This window comes from Lynx canadensis, chromosome D3 (genome assembly GCF_007474595.2).
Source record: "Lynx canadensis isolate LIC74 chromosome D3, mLynCan4.pri.v2, whole genome shotgun sequence".
Lineage (NCBI taxonomy): Eukaryota > Metazoa > Chordata > Mammalia > Carnivora > Felidae > Lynx > Lynx canadensis.
This window is the reverse complement of record NC_044314.2, coordinates 47,402,734-47,425,003: the sequence shown is the minus strand read 5'-3', so window position 1 is coordinate 47,425,003 and position 22,270 is coordinate 47,402,734. Positions and strand designations below refer to the sequence as shown.

Sequence of the window (22,270 nt, the reverse complement as noted above, 5' to 3'; positions counted from 1 at the left end):
TTTAAATATATTTTTTAAAAGTTTAGGGGCGCCTGGGTGGCTTGGTCGGTTGAGCGTCGGACTTCAGCTCAGGTCATGATCTCACCATCCGTGAGTTCGAGCCCCGCGTCGGGCTCTGTGCTGACAGCTCAGAGCCTGGAGCCTGTTTCAGATTCTGTGTCTTCCTCTCTCTCTGCTCCTCCCCTGTTCATGCTCTGTCTCTCTCTGTCTCAAAAATAAATAAACGTTAAAAAAAATTTAAAAAAAGTTTATTTATTTGAGAGAGTATGCACGTGTGCGAGAGGGAGAAGCAGAAAGAGAGGGAGAGAGAGAATCCCAAAAAGGCTCCACACTGTCAGCACAGAGCAAGACTTAGAGCTCAAATCATGAACCATGAGATCATGACCTAAGCCAAAATCAAGGGTCGGATGTCCAACCAACTGAGCCACCCAGACGCCTCAAACATGAATAAAAAATATGGAACACTTCACAAATTTGCGTGTCATCCTTGCGCAGGGGTCATGCTAATCTCTGTATTGTTCCAATTTTAGTATATGTGCTGCTGAAGCGAGCACTCAGAAAATGAATTTAAGTGGACTTTCATTTGAAAACAGTTGTATTTCCGTATAGTGTCTTTTATGTATTACGTAATGAATTAAATGGAATCCAGTGACAAAGTATGGCTGGCGTCCATAACTACGGATGCAGAAGGCCCCTTTCTCTGGTCTCTGATAGGACCTTTCTCTTCTCTCTGACACTTGCGCTTTTGGACCTTGAGAGTTGCATACTAAAGGTGCATACAAGGACTTTTACTTGTGCATACTGAGGGCTGAATAGGTTCCCAGGATGCCATATATGCTCTTGGGAAGTTGTGGAATTACGTATTATGTTAGAAGGCGAATGACATTTTGCTGATGGGAGAACCCATAAGCAGGAAGACTGTGTTGTATTTGTAATGATTCATTTCCGCAATTCTTGAATCTCACAAATCTTTACTTTAATCTAGACTGCAGCCCATCTGCACAGAAGACGTAGTAAAATCGTTAAATGAATTCACATGCACACTCTTTAATTTATTATTGCTGGTAATGTTGATATTATCATATTTCATGTGGGGAGAAGAGTATAATAATTGTGCTAACAATTTATATACATGTGGCTTTTCACGAATTCACAATTTTCTAGTAATGGCCAAGAATGATCTTCTTAATACAAATGTGTTTTTGTTGTTCCAAGACTTTATGCTCTTTTATACTAATTACAGTTTTAGGAAGAAATTGCCTTGGATTTCTCTGTATTTTATTATAATTAGAATCTCAGACATACTACTGTTACCAAGAATATCATGTTTTATTACATTTTTTTGGTGAAGTTATAGGATGATGAATTATTACATGAATTGGAAATCATCACTTTTGGCCATTTTGTTTTTTTTACAGGCTATGCAAAAATGACATTCGCTGTAGTTTAAGACTCTTTTAACTCCCTCTCCACAAAGATGGATCCAGAGGAGAATGGTATAAGATGATTTGGACTATATTTTTGAAATTTTTGCTTTGTTTGCTAACACTATCAATGTGATCAACATATTTAGTCGTAAAATCTTCTAAACAATAAAGACATTTTTCTATGTAATTGGCCCCTAAAATGTTATTAAAGAAAATTGTTTGTATTGAATGCTATTTTCTTGTTACAAGTATTTCACTTAAAATTAGATAAATAATCTAAAGCTACGGTTTATGCAAAACCATCTAGAGCACGTCTGCCCAAAAGGCTCTTTAGATTGGCCTCTGATTAAGTCTGGCTGTCAGGACCCAAGGGAATAAAGCAGGAACTGTCTGAACCTTGACCTTGGGGGCTGCTTATCACAGGTTCCTGTTTTGTTCTCCTGGGCCACTACTTACTAGTGAGTGGGTCAGCTGCTGAATACCTCTGTTAGTGAATCAGATAACTAAACACGTACATTTTCAGTATAAACCACACAGACGTAGGATTTACGGACACCACTTTACTGTTCCAGCTTTTCACTCTCAGATCAGTAAGATCGTTTTGAGTCTTCATCTTTCCTGCTGGTCTTCAGATACAGGGCAATGGGCAGATCAAAACTGGGCTGAGCAGACCTGCCTCATCTCTAACTGGCAGGTCCTTTAGGACAGAATGCTTGAAAACCCCTCAATTCATTCATTCATTTATTCATGGAGTAAAAGACCATCTGAGCACCTGCCATGTGCTGGATACCGTGCTAAGTGCTGGGGATACGGCAGCAAATAAGCCAAAGGCCTTACCCTCAATGCCGTTCTCTGCCTGAGAGACCATTAATCTGGCCGCATTCTTTCAGCTTTCCTTTCTTTGTTCTGTGTTTGACTTATGGAATACCTTCTCTCCTTTTTTCCTCCGGTGTGCATTTATGGCTGTCCTCACACACTGTGCTTCCAGTGGCAACTCATTGCTGGCTCCAATTTGGCAGGTAGTTTATTACCTGCTCCATTTTATAGATGAGGCTGTAGAGAGTTCTTTTTTTCCTACATTTGAGCAAATCCTGTCTGCAGACATTAAAGCTGCAGGCTGGGAGACAGAGTCTTTTCCTGCATTTGAGGACACATCAAGTCTTTCTTGAAGTTCAGAAGAGCCCCACATTGAGTGGCTCAAAAAATAATTTTCCCAGTATAATTATTTCTAGGTTGGGGACAAATTGCAAACCTCATCTGGGTATAATTTAATTGACCACTGGATGTCACTATTGTTCCATATACAGGAAATACTATGGCTAGCTGCTAGGCTCGAGGGTTTGGGAGGTTTCTAGGTCTGTGTCTGCATTTTTAATACTCTTGCTTTGTCCAATTTACATTACAGTCACCTCAGAGCTTCTTTGAGACAAGGTTGAATTATAAATAAGCAACACAACAAAGAAATAATATCTTATCAAGGAGTAACCGTTGTTAATGATCTGATTTAGGTGACAAAGAGATGGTTGGGCACTTGCAAATTGTCTTCAGAATAACCCGTTGGAAAGCCACCATTTCCCCTTTGTCTGAACACCTGGATTGTGACAGTCTGTACCACACTCAGACTTAGCACTGTACTCATAGAACTAGAGAGTCACATCTTTTTTTTTTTTTTTTTTTTTTTTTTAATTTTTTTTTTTCAACGTTTATTTATTTTTGGGACAGAGAGAGACAGAGCATGAATGGGGGAGGGCCAGAGAGAGAGGGAGACACAGAATCGGAAACAGGCTCCAGGCTCCAAGCCATCAGCCCAGAGCCTGACGCGGGGCTCGAACTCACGGACCTCGAGATCGTGACCTGGCTGAAGTCGGACGCTTAACCGACTGCGCCACCCAGGCGCCCCGAGAGTCACATCTTAGAGACCACCTCTTCCAACGTTCTGCCTAATGCAGGATCCCCACTAGGATCTGGCTGAATGGCCGCCCACCTCTGTTTGATCACCCCCAGAGACCTTGCTCACAGATTCACCACGTACTTCATCTACCACTAGAATGCTAGAATTGAGTTGGGAGGGATAGAGAGATCTTTCTTCGACTCACAGTTTTGCTGTTCTTTCACATATGCTGTATGATGTTGTATACTTGTTTGCAAAGGATGTTGTGGGAGAAGTTTGGAAGGAGGAGGTTGGCCCAGCCTATAGGCTGTGGAGAAGATCAATGGTGGAAGGCTCTGTTCCTGGAGCAGGCTAAGTAAGGTGTGGGAGGGAGGCCATGGGCCTTTTGGCTTCCCTTGGATCATACACGTAGTAGATACTCACTCTGGCTGCTCGCAGACACCGCACTCTTTATGGAGATGCCCCTGGTAAGCATGGGAGGAGTTGGATGAACTCAACAGTGGTTAAATTTAATTAATATACTTCTCTCCCCCTAGAGCTATGTAAAGGTGAAATCCATAATTGAATCTTGCTTTTGTACTGGCTTCTGGTACAGAACTGCAGGACCACTGCTACAGACAGGCTGTGCATTTAAAGACAGAAGAAAGCGTCACCTGCTTCTACCCACCCCCCCTGGCCCTTTCCCACAGTCATCTTCCAGTGGAGACGCAGATCACTACTCAGGGGAGCATCTCCCCTCCCACTTCTCTCTGTTAGTAACTCCAGCTCAAGGCCTCCACCGAGGGCACAGAAGATGGAAGAGATGAAGAACTCTTGGAATTTTTACAAGCCCCCAGGTCCTCAGAGACAAGATGCTTTTTATCCATTACTAATGGGCACTCAGCTTTTTCTTTGGCTCATTTCCAGTTCAGAATTTTAGTGAAATGCCTAAAATCACATGGAAGCTCTGGAATCCAACAGATAGAGACTTAACTCTTAGCTGGTCTCTTTCTAGCTGTGTAACCTCAGGCAAAACACTTAACTTCTTCAAACTTCAGTGAAATCTTCTGAGAATGAATCCAACAATAATCCGAAAATCAACCCTCCAGGCTGGTGTTAAAGATTGAATGAGAATGCATTTAGGGGTGCACAGCTCCTGAGTGTGACACATGCTCTAGCAATGTGAGCTGCGAGTATGAGGTTGGACAAGATGACTCAAGAAAGGACAGAGAGAACTTGAGGTTGACATCATAACTATAAATCTCAGAGAGGCCCCAAAGAGCAAATAATCAGATCATTGGCATTCACTCCTGTAATAAGCATTCCTGAAAGCCTTTTATTCGTCAGGCATGATACATAGAGGAGGATCCAGTCTCTGTGTTCAATGAGCTGACTCAGAGACTGGCTAAGACATACCAACAGACAGTTATATTACACGTGGCGGGTGACTAGCAAATAAATGGCCAGAGGTTACACAAAACCAAGGTTAGAGATTCAAATTTCCATGGATGCAAATTTAATTGATAGGTACATCTGATTAATTATTTTTCTTTGTTGGATTCTGTTGTTGCAAAATGCAGGAGTTTGGACGGTTGATAAAGAGACAGTGTATGTTGCCTACAGTGCCATTCCAGGATGAGGAGCTGTTATATAAGCGACACACCTGAAAGTGCCTTTGAAAAAACTGAGACTTTTATGTTCTTTCGCCATATAAATGTTTATGTTCAGAGCAGTAAAATTAAGATTGCCAAAAAGACACTACAAGCACATTCATATTTTCAGATGACAATACCTTTCCCATCTGAATATAGTTTCTGTCATACTTGCTGGGCTTTTACATAAATCACCTCAATGTTTAAACCAGTTTAAGCTTTATATGTGTACATAATGCATAGATTAAAAAAATATGCAGAATCAATTTCCTTTTACTCAACTAATTATTGTGGTGGTGCTATTTAAATTGCACCCTGGTAACATTGCCCCTCAGGCTACATCCTTCTTGACAAATGTTGAATGTGGAGCTATCATTTTTATCTTCCCCATCTAAAATGTTAATTGAAGCCAAGACTTCAGAATTTATTTACCAGCAGCATATTTTTACAACTATTCATTTAACCAGCATTATTGAGTACCTACCATGCACAAAATACATCAAACATGAAATTGCAAATGGAGTCCCTTTTTTCACTCAGCAAAGGCCAACATCATATTGTTTCAGTTAACCTGTTTGCTTAACATGATGTAGGCACCATCTGTAGAGAAGCAAGGACCTACAGTGTGTGTTTCTTAGAATAACTGTGGAAACTGATATGTATTGGCAGCAAAAAATCGTTGCAGTGACCCAGGTTCATGTACGGGGTGGGGGGTTGAGGGGGTGGGGCATCCAAAAAAATAAAAATGGGGGAAAAATCTCAGAACTTCCAACAATCTTATACAATGAAGAAGAAATACAGCTATGTATAGCTCACAGGACTTTGATTTTTATTTTTATGTATTTATTTTTGACAAATAAAAATTATTTATATTTAAGATACACAATGTGATATTTCGATATATGTATACGTTGTGAAATGACCACCACCATCAAACTACTTAACATATCCATCACCTCCCACAGTTACCATTTTTGTGTATGTGCGCTGAGAACACTTGAGATCTACTCTGTTAGCAAATTTCAAGTATACAATACAGTGTTAATAGCTATAGCCACCACACTGGGCATTAGGTCTCCGGAACTTGTATCTTATAACTGAAAATTTCTACCCTTTGATCAATATGTCTCCTTTTTTCCATCTCTCAGCCTTTGGTAACTTCCATTCTACTCTCTGTTGCTATAAGTTTGTCTTTTATTTGTTTGTTTGTTTGTTTATTTATTTATTTATTTATTTATTTATTTATTTATTTATTTTTGAGAGAGAGAGAGAGAGAAAGAGAGAGTGCAAGGGAGCATGGGGGAGGTGCAGAGGGAGAGAGAAAATCTTAAGCAGCCTCCATGCCCAGCGCAGAGCCTGACTTGGGGCTTGATTGACCATGAGCTCATGACCTGAGCTGAAATCAAGAGTTGGTCACTTAACTGACTGAGCCACCCAGGAACCCCTATGAGTTTGACTTTGAACAAAAAATCCACATATAAGTGAGAATCTGTGATATTTGTCTTTCTCCTGTTTATTTCACTTAGCATAATGTCCTTCATTGCACAATTTCCTTCTTTTTTAAGGCTGTATAACATTCCATTGTTTATACCACATTTCTTTTTCCATTTATCTGTTGACCAGCTCTTGGATTCTTTCCATATTCTGGCTACTGTGAATAGTACCTCAATGAACTTGGGAATGTAGAGATTTCTTCAAGATGGTAATTTTATTTCTTTTAGATATGTACTCAGAAGTGGGATTGCTGGATCATATAGTAATTCTACTTTTAATTTATAGAGGCACCTCCATATGATCATTCTGAAGAAGTCCCATGTGCACTGGGGAAGAATGTGTATTCTGCTGCTGTTGGATGGCATGTTTTTAACATGTGTGTTAGATCCTTTTAGTCTAAAGTGTTGTTCAGGTTCAATGTTTCTTTAGTGATTTTCTGTTTGGATGATCTACCTATTGTTGAAAGTGGGCTACTGAAATTCCCTACTATTACTATATCACTATTTCTGTCTTCAGAGCTGTTAATATTTACTTTATTTTTTAATGTTTATTTATTTATTTTGAGAGAAAGAGCATGCATGTGAGCAGGGGAGGGGCAAAGAGACAGAGGGAGAGAACCCCAACCAGGCTCTGTACTGTTAGTGCAGAGACTGATTTGGGGCTCACTCTCACAAACTGTGAGATCATGATCTGAGACGAAATCAAGAGTTGGACAGTCAACCCACTGAGCCACCCGGGTGCCCCTGTTAATATTTACTTTATATATATATATATATATATATATAATATTTACTTTATATATATATATTTATATATATTACTATATATATTTACTATATATATATGCTCCAGTGTTTGATGCATATGTGTTTACTATTGTTATTTCCTCTTGATGAGTTTATTCTTTTATCCTTATATAAGGAACTTTGTCTCTTATAATGGCTTTTGACTTAAAGTCTATTTTGTAGGATATAAGCATAGCACCTACTATTCTCTTTTGGTTTCTGCTTGCATGGAATATCTTTTTCCGTCCTTTTACTTTTAGCTTATGTGTGTTCTTGAAGCTGAAGTGAATCCCTTGTCAGCAACATATAGTTGGGTCTTTATTTATTTATTTTTCTTATTCATGAAGCTACTCTATGTCTTCTGATTAGAGAATTTAGTCCACTTATATTTAAAGTAATTATTGGTCAGTTCACAGGACTTTTTGAAGATGGTGGATTTCATGTTGTAAAAAACCCTTCTGTGAGCAACTAGGTATGTTTGATACATAAAGGAGGGCAAAAACCAATTTGGACATAGTTATTATAGACAGAGAGTTGAAGTTTTCCATATAACAGTGAGATTAAGAAAGGTAGTTTCTAAAACAAATCTGGGATGGAGGAACCATAGAGTGACAGAAAGAAGGGGAAAGTGGGGAGAGGAAACAGGGAGATGGCATTGTGCTTTGTAATCCTGTGCCCTGAAAGGACAGGGGAAAATTCTGCATGAGAGGAAGTCAAAGGCTTATGAAAATGAGCATGTCCAAGGCTTGATATAGTGTAAGCTAAAGACTCCTTCCTTCAGCTTTCAACCTTAATATCAATATCTTGCATAAGTAGTTTTTTTACTTGTTTGCTTTTTTAAATGAAGGCAGAGTTTTATCACTAGAGCAGCATTAGCATAGGACCAGGGTGACATAAGCAAGACTTGAGGGAGAACCATAAACTGAACTATTTAAGGAGAAACTCTGTATGATATATAAATAGATTTAATAGTGTTACTGAATATCTGAGGTTGGCTTTGAGCATCTGTAATCCATAGAATGTAGGTTTGAATTACTCTGACCCAGAGTTTAGGGGCAATAGAGACTCACCCACCTAATATTTGGAGCATCCAAAAATAACATAGTGAATCTTTCTTGATGACTAACCCATTTAGCCACACTGGATGATAGCAACTATTTATCACAACAGGACAGAGAATCACATGTTGGTGAAGGAATGACTGGTAAAACACTTCTGTTTACTAAATGGCTTCTACTTCTTTGGTAGCTTGGAAAAACAGAAGTCATTAAGTAAACATTCACAAAATGGGAAAGAATCAATTATCCATTATAAAACATTTCTTCAAACTTCTCTATTAGAAATCTTATAAAAATCAAAACCTTAAAACATTAATAGAATTAGACTAATTTTAAAAGTCTTATTAAACTCTCATCTATAAAATATCTCATTAAGGGCCATATTTATGTCAAGGTTAAAGGTGGGAAATTGAAGCAAGGCATTATTACTGGAAAAAAAAATCAAAGATGAGCTTGTTGTTGTTGCTGTTGTTATTTTTTAATTGAAAATGGTCTATGGTATAATCTGATAACACTAAGATACCCAGTCAGGCTGACCTAATACCTACAGGTATTAGCTAGGGCCACTGCAATGGGAATTTTAAAATTCATTTCTGAATGGATAGAAAATTTAAAATAGAAAAAAGAATCCATATCAACATTACTAATAATATCTAGTAAGTGAAGGGTAGCAGAATATGCCACCCTAAAATATGCCACTTTCACATACAGATTATTTTGAGCTGAAGGCAATTGAGAAGAAGTAGATGTAAGAAAAGCACTCTGCCTTCTTCCTATTTGCTGAAAAGCAGGACACAAATTTGTGAAAGTGTCCTCTGTCCCCTCTCTGCCAGGAAGGAGAGAAGTTAATCACTGCAGACAACTAGATCTTTATCAGCCCAGAGATAGCACCAGAGGAATCTACATAACAAACTTGACTAACTGGCTCTTACTTGCTATTAGTTTTCCTATAGATTTGCCTTTCCATAATTTGCTCCTCCTAGAAGCTCAAAGTTCTTTTCCTTTGTCTTGTCAGTTCTCTACAAAATTATTATTCTTTGCTAAGATACTATTGAGTTGAAGTTTTAATCACCCCTTTGAGTTACTCATCTCTTAATACTTTTTTGTGTATGTGAGATGCACATGTTAATAACCTAAGGCTTGTTTTCCTCTTGTTAATCTGTCTCATGTCAGTCTAATCTGCAGAATTCCAGCTGATGAGCCTAAGCTGGGTAAGGGAAAAAAGAATTTTTTCCCTCTCTTATATAAGCATGTTGTTTAGGTTCTATTTCATATGAAAGGAAGTACATGTGATAAAAGTAACACTTTTTCTCTAAGAGTCTTGAAAAAGAAGCTAAATGTCTACGTAAATATTTTAAGAAGTCTACATTCAGCTATTTTACCCTGGGTCTCAGGTAGTTGGCATCTCTGATGCATTAATTCAAACTATAATGTTAGCGATTTGTATGCTATATCTCCTGTCATGTTTGCATTTTAAAGTTTGTGTGTGTATATGTATGTACGCATGTAAGTAATCTCATACCCAACATGGTGCTTGAACTCACGACCCCGAAATCAAGAGTTGCAAACTTCTCTTACTGAGCCAGTCAGGTAGGTGTCCCTCATATTTGCATTTTAAAAGAGACCCGAAGAAGAGGAAACTTCCTAATTTTAAATTCTGTTTTAGGCTTTAAGTCCCTTCCATGGTGGTGTTCCTGGTATTTTGGAACCTGGGGCACAGGAAACATGCTTAGGAGATTTCAGGGGACCACTGCAGTCACTATATTAGGTACCTACCTGCCTATTTGCTTATGTGGAAAGGGATTCATGAAGATGAAAATTCACATAGTGGAAAAGGAGCAAATTCTCCATGTTGCTTGAAGCAAACAGAGATAGTCTGATATATGGAGGCTATTGTATTGGAACAAAAGAGCCAGATAGCTTTGAGACCAAGAGAATTGTGAATACGCCAAGCAGGCTTTGAGGGGGCCTTCAATGGTGGATCATGTTATTTTTCATTAGCTAAGAATAAAGTGATTTTGGTTACAGTATTTTTAAGGCCAGAATTTTAATTAGTCATACCGTTAGTTCCTATTTTCTTTTGAGAACTTAATAATTAATTGTGCAACTGAATCTCCCGAAAACTGCATTAGCAGAATGTTTTTGTATTTTGCCGTAAATCAGGCAGTGCAGAGGGGCACCTTTCTTTTCTTCCCTTTCCCTCCTAACACACACGTCTGTAGACTTTAGAATTCATATGACTCATTACCTCATTTCCTGCCTAGGCCTTTCTTGCCCACTGCCTCGTTAAGTTTTCATAACTTTTTTTTGATGCCTGGGAGCCACTGTATATTTTCAGGGCTGTTTTTACCTCAGGATTTGAGACAGTACCTAGAGTCCAATTGTTTTAGTATTGCTCTGATTAACACCTTCCTCACAGGGCTTTTAATTCTGAAAAAGCTGTGGCAGTTTGGGAAATCAGGGTCCTGATGTTAACTAGCCATAGGAGAGACGAAATGATGTGCCCAGGCAGCATTATCTCCAGAAAATACCAAAGCTGCAAGAAACAAACATGTAAATTCAGTTGAAGGGGTTCAATGAGTTAATGAGGGGTTAAATGGGCAAAGATTTAAACTGGAGGGAGGGTTTGTCTGTCAGGGGAAAGGACAACACCATTTTTCAGGTTGGCAATTAAGGAGTTAAGCTTTTAGGAGTGCAAAGAACAACAGTTAAAACCATTGAGAGCCCCTACCAGCAGTTTTGACCTTTATCTCCAGGGTCCAAATCCAGACAAGGGTCTTAATTAGCTGCAGAGAAATCTAGAGCTTTGGCAACATACCAGCACACATTATAAAAAAAACAAAAAAATAAAACCAACCAGTAAATAAAAGAGCCATTTTTTTTTTTTTTTAAATCGGAGAAGTTAACCAGAACAACATTTATATAACCTTTTGGCGTTCCTGTTTTCCAATTTCTCACTATATTTTTTTATTTTATTTTTTTCTGGTCTGATTCTTTTCCATGACCTTCATTTTATTCCCTCTTGTTTTTCTTATCTGTTTATAGTCCCTTGAGCCCTTTAGATACTTTTTTTTTTTTTGCATTTTCTACATTTATTATTTTTTTATTATAAAAGGAACACATGCCTATTGTATAAACAATTTCCAATAATGCAAAATGCATAAAGTTATAAAGAGCCTCCCATGTGTTCAAGATTTTTTCTATGCATTTTATATAGATGTGTGTGTTTATGTGTGAGTTCAATCACATACACACTGGAAAAAATTTTTTTTAACAAAGAAAGGATTATATGTACAATTCTGCAACTTGCATTTTCTATTTATTCATATATATTGTTATATCCCTACATTGGATTTATGTAGGTCATATGCTTTTCTATATAGATTTACAAAATTCCAGCATGGCTTTTAAATCCCTGACCAGAATATTTTAAGCTTTATGTCCAATCAGATGCATGTAGGTGCTTTGATTTATAAAATATGATTTTATTTATAAGTATAGCTTGCATATTATATTAGCTTATTTCTTTGTCACTATTTTGAACATATAATCGATGTTTCTTTCTGCTCTTACCATTATTACAAATTTAACCTTTTGTTCATTCAAATAATTGTGTTTATTCTCCCATCTTTAAGTCTTTTTTGTGGTTAGCTTTGTTTTTTATCTTTCTCATTCCATTTGTCCCCCCTCTACTGATTTGAAAGTTGTATACACCATCTCCATTCTTACAATGTTGATGGTGAAAATGTTATTATGCATGTATAACTTAACATAGTCTGCATTTATTTTCTTTGCTGTCTTGTCAGACACTCAAAACCCAAGATGACTAAGTCTGGTTATCCCCTTCTGACTTACATACTACTACTGTTTGGTACTTTTGACTCCATCTTGACTGTGTTTTAACCCACAAATTAGACACATTATTGTTTTATACAGTCAAAGATTATCTTCCCCTCACTATTCTCTCTTGCCTTCTTGAATCCCAGACTCTACTCTGGTATAATTTTCATTCTTCCTGAAATATATGTTGTAGAATTGCATTTTGTGAGGATCAGTTGGTAGGAAATGCCTTAGTTATGTTTTTCTTTTGGAAAATTTGCTTTTATTCTTGATAGTCTTTAAACTTCTGGATGGAGAGCTATTTGCTCTCAATTTGTTGAAATACTCCATTGTCTTCTGACTGTCAATGTGGCCTGCCATGACTTTAATTATAGGTAAACTATCTTTTCTCTCTGGTTACTTTTACGATCTTTGTTTTTGGTATTCTTCTCTATGATGTGATTAGTAAATTTTTAAAAGTGTTTATTTTATTAAAAAAATTTTTTTACTGGTTATTTATTTTTGAGAGAGAGAGAGAGAGAGAGAGAGAGAGAGAGACACAGCCAGAGAGAGAGAGAGAGAGAGAGCACAACTGTGGGAAGGGCAGAGAGAGAGGGAGACAGAATCCAAAGCAGGCTCCAGGCTCTGAACTGTCAGCACAGAGCCTGATGTGGGGCTCGAACTCACGAACCATGAGATCATGACCTGAGCCGAAGTCAGATGCTTCACCAACTGAGCCACCCATGTGCCCCAAAAGTTTTTATTTTAATACCAGTGAGTTAACATACAGTGTTATATTCATTCCTGGTGTATGATATAGTGATTCAACAATTCCATATATCACCCAGTGCTCATCCTGACAAGTGTACTCTTTAATCCCCATCACCTATTTAACCCATTCCCCCACCTACCTTCTCTCTGGTAAACATAGTTAACAGTATGCTCTAAAGAGTCTGTTTCTTGGTTTGTCTCTCACTCTCCCTTATTTTCTCTTTGTTTTGTTTCTTAAATTCCACATATGAGTAAAATCATATGGCATTTGTCTTTCTCTGACCAACTTATTTTGCTTAGCATTATACTCTCCAGCTCCATCCATGATGTTTCAAATGGCAAGATTTCATTCATTTTTATGGCTGAATAATATTCCATTGTATATATAGATACCACTCCTTCTTTATCCATTCATCTATAAATGGACCTTTGGTCTGTTTCTGTATCTAGGTTATTGTAAACAATGATGCCATAAACATAGGGGTGCATGTATCCCTTTGAATTACCTTTCTTGTATCCTTTGGGTAAATACCCAGTGGTGCAATTGCTGGATGGTAGGGTAGTTCTATTTTTAACTTTCTGAGCAACCTCCATACTGTTTTCCATAGTGGTTGTACCAGTCTGCATTCCCACCAACAGTGCAAGAGGGTTTGTTTTCCTCTACATCCTTGCCAACACCTGTTGTTTCTCATGTTGTTGATTTTAGCCATTCTGACAGTTGTGAGGTGGGATTGCTCATGATAGTTTTGATTTAAATTTCCCTGATCGTAAGTGATGGTGAGAATCTTTTCATGTGACTTTTGGCCATCTGGACATCTTTGGAGAAATGTCTATTCATGTCTTCTGCCCATTCTTTAATTGGACTATTTGTTTTTTTGGGTGTTGGTTTGAGTTTTATAAGTTCTTTATATATTTTGGATACCAGCTCTTTATTGGATATGTCATTTGCAAATATCTTTTCCCATCCCGTTGGTTCCTTTTTAGTTTTATTGATTATTCCCTTTGCTGTGCAGAAGCTTTTTATTTTGATGCAGTCCTAAAGAGTTTATCTTTGCTTTTATTTCTGTTGCCTCAGGGGACCTATGTAGAAAAAAGTTGCTATGGACAATGTCAGAGAAGTTACTGCCTGTGTTCTCTTCTAGGATTTTTATGGTTTCATGTCTCACACTTTGGTCCTTAAGCCATTTTGAATTTAGTTCTGTGTTTGGTGTAAGAAAGTGGTCCAGTTTCATTCTTTTGCATGTTGCTGTCCAGTCTTCCACACCATTTATTGAAGAGACTGTTTTTTTTCCCTATTGGGTAGTCTTTCCTGCTTTGTTGAAGATTAATTGACCATATAATTGTGGGTTTATTTCTGGGCTTTCTATTCTGTTCCATTCATCTATGTGTCTATTTTTGTGCCAGTACCATACTGTTTTGATTATTACAGCTTTGTAATATAATTTGAAGTCCAGAATTGTGATACCTCCAGCTTTGCTTTGCTTTTTCAAGATTATTTTGGCTATTCAGAATCTTTTGTGGATCCATATAAAATTTAGGATTGTTTGTGCTAGCTCTGTGAAAAATGCTGGTGGTATTTTGATAGGGATTGCATTAAATGTGTAGATTACTTTGGGTCGTAAGGGGCATTTCCACCATATTTGTTCTTCCAATCCATAAGCATGGAATGCCTTTCCATTTCATTGTCTTCTTTAGTTTCTTTCATCAGTGTTTTATAGTTTTCAGAACATAGGTGTTTTACCTCTTTGGGTAGGTTTCTTCCTAGGTATCTTATTATTTTTGGTGAAGTTGTAAATGGGATTGTTATCTTAATCTCTCTTTCTGCTTCTTCATTATTGGTGGATAGAAATGGTAATTAGTGAATTTTATTTGTATTTCTTTTTCTTGAGATTCACTGGGTTTCTCAAATCTGAAGGGCAGTAGATATTTCCCAGTTCTGGATACTTGCTTCTTCCTCATTGTCTCTAATTTCTTTCTCTGAAACTCTGATTGGATTTTAGACCTTATTCTATCCTCTGTGTCCTCTGACCCCTCTCATATTTTCCTTCTTGTTGCTTCTCTCTCTGTGCCACATTCTTGGAAATTTATTCATCTTGCTCCTCAAGTTTCCATGTTTTCTTCATTGCTTTTATCCATCTATTGACTCCTCCCACCCCTTAATTTCAATTTTACATTGTAGAAGCTCTATTTAGTTTTTTCTGAGCCTATTGGGGATCTTTGATACTATTTTAATCCTCATCATAATTTTGAAAATATTGCAAATCTTTCTCGAAACATGTAAACTTATTTAGTTTCTAGTCACTATATTATTATATCAAAATCTTCAGGTGGTTCCAGTATCTATGCTTTGCCATTTCTGCTGATTCCTGTGTATGTTAGTTGTTTTTCTCTTTTGTCTAGTGATGGTAAACTCATGTTATTTGCAATTTTATTTGTTCTTTAATGTCTAACCTGTGTTTTGCCAGAGTGGATTTGTGAATTCCTCAACCAAGGCTGCTTCGTAGTAAATTTTTGGCTTGAGTTTTCTTGAGCTCCAGCAGTAATGAACTCTGGTCCCAAACATGCATGAAAATGGGCTTATGGTTAGTAATTACTGGGGGAGAATCTTCTTTGTTATACTCTAACCAGAGACAAGGCTGAGACATGCAAGTATCCCAAACGTCTCTCTCTCAGAAATCTTTTTTAAAAATATACCTACCAGGGGCATTTGAGTAGCTCAGTCAGTTATACATCTGACTCTTGATTTCAGCACAGGTTGTGATCTCACAGTCTCGAGATCAAGCCCCAGGTCAGGCTCTGCACTGAGTTTGGAGCAGGCTTGGGAATCTCTCTCTCCCTCTCCCTCTGCCCCTCCCCTGCTTTCTCTCTCTTTCTCAAAAAAAAAAAAAAAAAAAAAAAGGAGATAAATAAAATAAATAAAAAAACATACCCACTGAGAGTGTCACTTTTAGGGAGTCTCAACTTTAAGATACATCCCCTGCTTTGTTTGGCTCTGGGTTTTGTTTCCTTTCTTGCCACCTGTACGTGGGTAAGAATCCAGGAATGTGCATCTATGGTGGCCTCAAACTTGGTTATCTTCTGAGTCTGACATTTCTCATTACCTTGGGCTTTAAGGACTTTCCCTTCTTCCTCACCAGCATAGCCATACATTTAAAAATGTTCTTTGGGGGCACCTGGGTGGTTCAGTTGGTTGAGCATCTGACTTCAACTCAGGTTTGTGGGTTTGAGCCCCACATCAGGTTCTGTGCTGACAGGTCAGAGTCTGAAGCCTGCTTTGGCTTTTGTGTCTCCCTCTCTCTCTGTCCCTCCCCCACTCATGCTCTGTCTCTCGCTCTCTCTCTGTCAAAAATAAATATAAAAAATTTTTTAAATATTTTTTTACCACATAAAAATTAAAAACTTCTATGCATCAAAGGACACTATCAACAAAGTGAAAAAGCAACCCACAGAATGAGAGTAATATTTAAAGACCACATATATCATAATTGATAAAGAATATATAAAATATATTATAAATATATATGTTTGTATATACACACATGTACGATATATGTATATATAACATACATAAGAATTCTTACAATTCAATAAGAAAACAAACAACCTGACTAAAAATGGGTACAGAACTTGAATATACTCTAATGAAGATATAAAAATGGCCAGAAAGCATATGAAAAGATGCTCAACATTACTAATCATCAGGGAAATGCAAATCAAAACTATGATGAGATACCACCTCACATCCATTAGTATGGCCATTATTAAAAAACAACAACTAGCAAAAAAGAGGTTGCGGAGAAATCAGAAGTTGGTGCACCACTGGCAATGATGTAAAATGGGGCAGCTGATATGGAAAAATGTACACAAATTCCTCAAAAAATTACAAAAATAATTACCATGTTATCTAAGTGCTATAAGATTCCACTGTCAGGTATGTGCTCAAAAGAATTAAAAGCAGGGACTTCAATAGATATTTGCACACCCATGTTTATCGTGACATATTCACAATAGCCAAAAGGTAGAACAGCCCCAGTGTTTACCTATAGTGAATGGATTAACAAAATGTGGGGTATACATACAATGGAATATTATTGAATCTTACAAAGGAAGGAAATTTTGACATGTGTTACAACATGGAAGAACCTTGAAGACATTATCCTGACTAAAATAAGTCACTAAAAGGACAATTATTGTAGAATTCCACTTATGTGAGGTACCTAGAGTAGTTAAATTCCTAGAGACAGAAAGTAGGATGGTGGTTACTAGGGGCTGGGGGGAGAATGGGATGGAGAGTTTAATGGGTATAAAATATTCGCCTGGGATGAAGAAACAGTTCTGGAGGTGGATGGTGGTGATGGTCACACAACAATGTGAAAGTACTTAATTCCACTGCACTGCGCACTTGAAAATGGATAAAATGGTGTTATGTGTTGTATTTTACTACAGTTAAAAAATGCTTCTATAATTTATTTGGTATTTTCAGGATTGCATTCTGAGATATCTAGTCTTCTGTAATGCAGGAATCAGAAATCCCCTTACTGACTTCTCCTTTGTGTTGTTCATGGTGTCTCCTGGGCACTCAAGTTCAGCTCCATATGGATACCCAGTCAGATTCCGACACTATGAAAACCAATCTGATTACCTAAGAATTCAGTTCTGCCTCACTGAGTGGTCTATATTGTTCCTTTTGTTCTTTGAGTCTCCCAGATATTATTTTACATCACATTATTTACACATTTCCTGATGGCGTGTGATAGTGCCAATTCTATAATTCTTCCTTTGAGGAATAGATTCACATTTCACATGTGTAAAGCATGGATAAATTCATGTGTCAAGATAACTTGACTTGAATTCCTATCACCTGTTGAGTGTGTGTGGTGTGCAGGTCCTTCCTTCCTTCCTTCCTTCCTTCCTTCCTTCCTTCCTTCCTTCCTGTACTGTTGTATATGAAGCATAAGCTAGGCATTGAGGATATAGAAGTAAGAAAGACAAATTTCCTGCCTAGATTCTAATAGGGAAAGAGACAGTATCCATATCAGCAAACAAATAAACAAGGTAGTTTCAGGTTATAAATCCACAAAGAATATGAGAGGGTAATGGGTCAGAGTGTGACAGCAGGAGGGGGACTCCATTGGCCAGGGTGGTAAGGAAAGGAGTCTCTGGGGATATCTGAGCTGAGACCTGGTGTTAATGATGAGGCGACTGTGCTAATATCTGGGGGAAACCTAAAATCCAAGTAGGCAAGGAAATTTAGCCTGGCGAATATTATCCTTAATTAACACAACTTCTTAAAAAAAATGTATTGATGGAATAAAAACAGCCAGAGCATCCATTTAAATCAGCAGCAACCAATTTTCAACGCTACAATTGGTTAACATTTTCTTCCCCCTTTCTGGTCACTTTAGGCAGTTGGGGAATACTTCTTCCACTACTTGCTCTAGCATGCAAGTATTTAATAGGTAAACTGTGAAGACTGTAATGGTTTTGCTTACGATTTCATAGTGATGACTAAAAATAAGCTTATTTTCGTGTAGAGATAGACCATTATACTCTCCTCGCATATTTTAAGTGTCTTGAATAGTTGGAAAACTGGAACCTAATAGTTTGGGTACATCACTCAAATTTACCATATGACTGCAAAATAGCACCTTCCTTTTACACTTCATGGACAAAAGCCACAGGGATAATCACAGAGCTAACATATAGAAATATCCGTCAATTTGCCAGTTCTGCTTTTATTTCATTGGGAACGAATAATAAACCCTGAATATGTTCACATTCTGTGTTTCTGATTTATAAACTACCCAATTAGTGTCCCATTTAATCTGCTCACCTGTTGTCACTTTGTTCTGAATTTCATGGCTCTGTTGTTTTAAACTCTCTCTTGCATACATTTTCAGAGTGAGCCTGATTACGGCAACCCCTTGATTCTGGAGAACTTGGAACACTGCCACAATGTCTGAATTGCCTGAATAAAGAAAAGTAGGTCCTGTAATTATTTTATTTTCTCTCTAGCATGTGATTTGTTATTGATGATACATGCAAAGGGTGCTCTCCTCCTTAGGCTGGCTGATCCCTCTACTATGATGTTAATGTCACGGTCACTATGCTCAGTGGTATAGTTGGTTAGGCAACTCTAGCATAGGGAAATGAGCATGTACTTTTTAACGTGTCTGAAATAGCTACACACAGACAGATGTTCCCACATGCTTGCTGATGTCATGACTGGGGCTCATATAAAGCCCGGGAAATTAAAAGAAAGGTGAAAATGCTAGCTAAGGCTCTAGAAGGAGAGATCACAGAGGCAGGCAACAGAAAATTTGGCAAAAGAAAGCTTACCAATATATCAACTTTTAGGTCTGACCTCCCCTCCCCCCAGCCACCTCCAAATAGGGATGCATCAAAGAGTCAAGCTATTAAATGAAAGAAATTTCAATAGTAAGATAGCTAATTTTTTTCATGTGCTTCTTTACAAAGTAAAAGAAATGTACAGACAAACAAAACAACTCCCAATAAAGTAAGGTGGTCTTTCCCTCCACTCCATCAAAAAATGCATATCACAGTATTTACTTGGTAGACCAATTATTTTAAAAACTGGGTTTCAAGGAAAAAAGTCACTCTCTGGCAGAGACCTTACATGACAAGTTCCGTTCCACAGTGGATTAAAATGGTTGAGAGGAGATGCTAACATAACTTCAACTATAGCAGTGTGAACACAGCACTGTAATAATTCATTTAGAATGATGACACTTGAGACCTAATTTAAAAGTCCTAGATGAATACCGGTCTCACATTCAACCCCGAGGGCTGCTGCACACATACCTAAGAAAGTCTAAGAACCATGGTGAGTCTAATTGAATTGGACTTAAACGGACCATTGAGATGGCCTCACTGAGCTCTGGGGAATTCATATTGTCTATACTGTATCAGAATCACAGCTTGAACTGAATAACTGGTTACACTCAATCATGTTACTGTAACTCATGCTTGAGGTAAAGGGGAAACCTTTTGCTATCAGCAAGACTGGATGGAAAACAATTTCAAATCACTTTAAACCCAGTTGGCAACTACTTTGCCAATTATGGAATCCAGTGGGAAAGGTGTGTGCTAGGGCTCAGGACTAAATGATTTATGTCAGGCATCGGGGCCTCCCGAGGAATGCGGGCGAGTGTGCGGAGGAGGGGCATGTGGCTAATTATTTCTCCTAAGAATACTTTAGCGAGGTAATTTGTGCTTGCAGATGAGTCACACTGCAGGCTGGATAAAAGGCGAGGTAAGCACACACACTCCTAAGATCCCATTTAGGCATGGATAAAGAGAGAACTGAAGGATTCAATCCGCTTTCTCATCTCTTCACTCGGAAACATTTGGAGATATAAAATATAAAGAGCAAGCCTAGTTTCCCGTTCTAACGGGCAAGTTGGGATCAAAGTCTGTAATCTGCACCTCAGATATTGCACTGGCTGTTTTGTAACACAGAGTTACTGGCACAGATGATACACTATAACTCATCAGATGAACAAGTGTGAATCTGGAGCCCTTGATAATGACCCTCTTTTTTTTTTTTTTTTTAAGTCCTAATTTATTTTTGATGACTTTGGTTGCAGAGATGAGAATTCCTATACTACCCAATGCCTTCTAAACAAGAATGTCACTGTTCTCTGGGATTCATGTATGAAACTGTCTAGCTGAGAAATGATCCTGAAAGTTATCCCAAGGGTGATTGTGTTCCCCTGGCCCACCTCAAGCAAAAATAAAAGTGATGACAGAATTCCACTTTAGTAACGAACAGTGGAGGCACACAGGCTTATTGAAAGGTCTTTTCAGATCCTTTCATTATCTGAAGGATTTTAAAGGTGTTTTTAGTAATCTGGAAGAGATTATTAATGCTATAATTATATTACATCCGGCACTGGGCTTTTGTTAAAAACCTCGTGTGAGGGTATTAGTACAAGGCTGGCACTCTCTTGGTTCCTCTGCTTTCCTCTCCTTTAGCAGCTGCCTGGCACCATTATAGCTAATATAGTGGATTAAACTTTCGGGCTAGCTGGCGGCTCTGAGTATCTCTCTAATGGTTTCCGTTGTACGCATTTCTAGAAAACACTTCTGACCAATGAACCCCTAACTGCAAATGACATGGGCAAGCTTCATTGAAGATGACACCACTGGAGGGAACCTTGCACTCATTTGGGATGTTTCCTCACTGGGGAAAGAAGGCTATTTCAACAGTTACACCAAAAGGATATTGTCATGTAGCATTAACTTTTCTAAGGCGCTGAACAAAGCAGTGGGGGTAGTGTGTGCTCTTACACGCTAGCTATGTGCTCAGCTGTGTGATGTCCAAATAAGAATCCCAGCATGTTCATAAGAGATTGAGAAATAGCAGTCTTCCTAGTTCACCCTCATACGGAATGGAGGAGGTGGATGTCAGACAATTTAAATTAAATTGATCCATGGCGGGAATCAATCTTCTGTATGTGCCTGGATTGTGACAAATGGGAGCTAAGTAAGGTCAGGAATGGGGGAAGGTGGCAGGAGAAGGAAGGACCCTGGGACTGGTCATTGGGGGACCTGGATTCTAATTCTTGGCTGCAACCAAAGATGGTGACTTTGGGTGAGTTTCTTCACGTTCCTCTGTAACATGAGGAAGGTAGACCAGATGGTTCAATGTAACTTAACAGTTTTTAGTTTAGTGTTCAGTTTGTGCCAAGATGTGTACTAAGAAATGGGGAGACTATGGGAATAAATCAGATATAGTTCATGTCCTTTTGGATTGTATAGGATACCAAGTTAGACTAACATTAAAATAATTTTAGGGTGATGAATTTTAGGTGGGAAGTGTATGGTGCTATACAAGTTTGAGGAGTCAAGGAAGGCTTTGAGGAAAGGTGTTGAGTTTGAGATGGAAGACAAGGGAGTTTAAGTTGAGACTGAAGGATGAAGAGGAGTTAGCCTAAAGAGTTGGGGGTGAGATGGAATCAAGGGGGGGGGCAGCACAGACAAACAGCATTTGTGAAGCTTCTACAGCAGCCAAAGGTGTTGTGACTCAATTTTGCAACATGAAGTAAAATGTAGGCCACATGGAGGGTTGCACATGGTGTAGTTAGCATTTTGATCTCATCTCAAGGGCAATGGTAAGCCATTGAGGGGTATTCCGTTGCAGACTGGAGTTGATGTCTGAGGTTTCTTCCAGAAACGAAGAATTGAGTATGCAGAATGAAGAATTATGAAGTGTCAGGACAGACACTGGAGTGTCAATCTCCAGTTTTTGAGTGTTCTATCCCAAGGAAGGATATAGGCCCTGCTTTAAATGTTCGAGAAATAAAAGAAAAATGGGAAAAATGAACTTTCAAGGTTCACTGTTTACAAAGAGTTGGTACACCCGTTTCCTTTC

The 22,270-nt window shown here is 38.1% G+C and overlaps 1 non-coding gene across 1 annotated transcript; it reads right to left on the bottom strand.

The window, feature by feature from the left end:
* Positions 1-450: 450 nt before the first annotated feature.
* LOC115498906 lies at positions 451-554 on the bottom strand. The gene has a single exon (XR_003964014.1). It is a non-coding gene; the product is annotated as a U6 spliceosomal RNA (small nuclear RNA).
* Between the last annotated feature and the right edge of the window lie 21,716 nt (positions 555-22,270).